The sequence below is a fragment of the Plasmopara halstedii genome, assembly GCF_900000015.1.
Source record: "Plasmopara halstedii genome assembly, contig: Scaffold_110, whole genome shotgun sequence".
Taxonomy (NCBI): Eukaryota; Oomycota; class Peronosporomycetes; order Peronosporales; family Peronosporaceae; genus Plasmopara; species Plasmopara halstedii.
Window position 1 is genome coordinate 344,893 of NW_020187031.1, and position 3,609 is coordinate 348,501.

Consider the following 3,609-nt stretch of genomic DNA (forward strand, 5'->3'; position numbering starts at 1 on the left):
CAGAAAAACATCCCGTGGCGCTGTAACTTTAATCGGTCCAAAACTCGCGCGAACAACTCAACGGCTTTGGCAGTCCTTCAAGTACCTCCTTGTTCTTGTGCCACTGCGCAAATGCCAAGTTATAGTCTTCGTTTTACTGCCGCGCACTTTCAGGAGCCTTTGAGTATACTCTTCGTATTCCACCACGTGCAATATCACGGAAACGCACGTGAAATTCTTTAAATTGACGACCATAGATAAAAAACATACCTTACGGCATATCTTATCGCACAGTTCCGTACCGCATAACTTATCGATACATTCACAAGGTCAATGTGTAACAATTGCGTACAAACTTGATGCAAAGTACCACGCACTTTATCTGCCATTATTGTTAAAAGCAAAACTGCATCTTTACTCACCATATTACAGCGAATCTTTATTCAGATCTAATCATGTTCAGCTTCTATCATCAGACTATATCGCCGTGGATTAAATCTGATCATAAATAGTCCGCAGTACGCGAATGGCTAATGCCAATTGTGTTTCAACGTCTACGTAATTCGCGTCAAAGATACGCAAACGGTTTCGTATTTATTTAAGGGCCATACAGAACGCAAAAAAATCAGTCCTATGCGTGAAAGAGCAAGATCCGGATATTGCTGTCAAATTTACTAGGCGATCATCGACCCGCTTGAATCCTTAATTTTTCGACCCTTCAAACTGTCAATTTTCTTAAAGATATCTGCAAGGTAAATTGAGTCATTGCAGCGTGATCATCACAATTTGCGAGTTGTTGACTACATCCAAGTGTGCATTCACAACGTAAGATTGAATAGATCAAGACATGTTGCAGCGATCTGAATGACACTCTTGATGAGAACATCACACCGCAACATCGTTCGTCAACACATTGATCGACGTACTCCCAACACTCCCATTCGCCGTAAATGCTTGTTGATCTTTGGTAATGGCTTGGTCTTGATATCCCCCGCCTCGACTATAAAAACATACAGCTTGGTTCCGTGTGCCTTTGTCAGCATATCTACAAGCAAGCGCTTCATGTCAACGTAATCGATCTTCTGAATTCCTTTTGCCAAGTAATGATCTTCACTATTCCTTTTTGCACTTTATCGCGTACCTTATGTCCACGTGCTTCGTTTGAGCATGGTCTTCGGCGTTGTTGGCTAATGCTATCGCTCCTTGATTGTCTTCCCAAACTATTGTTCCTTTCACTTGCTTGTGATTTTTTTCTTTAAGCATCGGACGCGTTCAATGGACCTTTTTGAGCGCAAAAGCTGGGAGCCATATATTCAGCCTTTGCCAAGCTGAGTTCAACATTTCGCTGGTACATTAACTTGCACGCCACTGACGCGCCTGCAATCATGATCATAAATCATGGAAGCGTACGTCTGTTATCGAATGCACCAATCAACTTCTCAATATGCCTACATCTCAATTTTACCTCTGCCTTGGTACAAGATCCCGGTTAAGCGTGTACTCTTTAGGTAGCGTAGCACGCGAATAGCTGATTTCTAGTGTTGCAGTCCTTGGTTCTCGAGGAAATACGACAGCTGTGATATCTCGTATGCAACATCCGGTTGAGTATTGGTAGTTTTATACAGCAGACATCTAATTTTGGATCGATGCGGTTAAGAGTGCATCGCCGAACGATTCTCTTCCGTTGAAGGCGACTGCGTTGACGACGTCTTCAATCCTGATGTGCACTGATTGCAGACAGGCTTAAACTTGTTGACCGAACTCTTTTACCACATCGTCTGCTTGATCATACGTGTTTTGGCTGACCTGTCATAGTTAACCTCTATGCCAAAAATGAAGTCTGCCTTACCCAACTTTATTGCGCATGTGTCTCTGAGCACTTCCTTGGCCTGATTGAACTCTCTGCTTGATCGAGCTGCAACAATTATATTATGCACATAGTTCAATGTAGATTAAATCTTCCACGGCAGGCATTTTCCACGATAGTCCTGGCCATGTCCACCATTTTATTTTGCTAATCGATATATGGTTATGGGTGATTTCGCTCCGACGACATATGTTTACCATAATTTTGTTCACATAACCTGTTTCGAAGCTGGATCGTGAGCATTTGAAATGAGCACCCATTGATTTTCGTACATGGTCTTGAATTTCAAGACTTGCACGATATTCTTTCTGTTCTTGATCGATGAAATTGCAGCACATCTTGATACATCATCAGTGAAAAGTAAAATATTTTTACCCTCCTTTGACGAAGTTCACATTAAACTCATTCTATTTGTGTACACACGCTCCAGAACACGTGACCCCTTTGTCATCGATCGTGGGAAAACGCCTTGACAATCTGATTTTTAAATACCCGGGACACAGACACACTGTGTTCCGGGTATTTTGTGTGATAACACCACTTGTGTAATCAACACCTTTGTAACGGCACACCATCTTGTGTGACCCGCCTTTTTATAGAAGGTTATGTGTGACTCCGTTATACTCTGGGTACATGTAACTCCGTTACAACTGAGAAGTACCACAAGCTGCCGCGACTCGTCAACTTCCCCAATTGGCTGAAGATCAACAACTCACTCGTCAAAATAGACTAGATGCTCAGCCATGCTGGTACCATTTTCCATCTTGAATTCCTAAAGTCGTCGCTTCAGCGTCACGCAATTGTACAGTGTCAAGCGGACGTAGAAATCACGTAGCGATCCATATGCCCCTGACGCTGAATCTCAACGCCTTTGCGCAATTACACCCAATGCCTTGGTGTCAATTATTAGCCACTTCTTTGTGATATCTCGACGGCCATGACATGCCTCAAAAACGCTTCATCGCCAGAGTTTTTCCCAACGGTTCTCTAAGTGCTTGTAGGTACCATCACCCAGCAGACCCCTGTGTGCTTGTTTGCTATCGTGGGTACGGACGTCGTAATGATAGAAGGCTTCGCTGCGCCTTTATATGAGGTAAAAATTAACCAAATTAAAAAGTTTAAATTAGCTTTTATTTTTGTGAGCCAAGAAATGTCGCTCCGAACGGCCTCTGAAGCGGTACGAACAGCAAAAAAAGGTTTATAGCTTCTGTAACTGGGTTCTGCAACGAATTTAAAGCTGCGAAGTATGCACGAGGTGTATGCACTTCACTGCACAATGTCATGAAGACCATCACAGATGTCTGCATGGAGCTTGAATTGAGGATCCGGTAATATTTCATTTACAAATACAGAACATTACCGCCGTTATTGCTGTCCCATTTGACGAAAGCCACACAGGAGAAGGCATCGCGTATTCAAAATCTTGTTACAGAACGAGGCTTTATTGTTGTTCGTGCTTGCTACATCAGATTGACATTGTTTCAAAAAAGACAGCACTTGGCAACAATTGATTGTTAAATCAGATATTTGAGGAACAAAAACGACTTTGTAACCAATATGTAATTTGTCAACAGCGCGTTTGGTTTCAGAAAGTCACACCGGTCGGTCATTGTTGGAACGTCACCAAGAAATATTTGACCACTTCGAACGTCTTTACAATCAAGATAGAAACCTGCTTCGACGCTTTCGTGATCTGAAATGGTGTATATTGCCTGGATACTTCGTCGTGGATCAATGATGCTGTCGATAATTCGCAAGTTTGT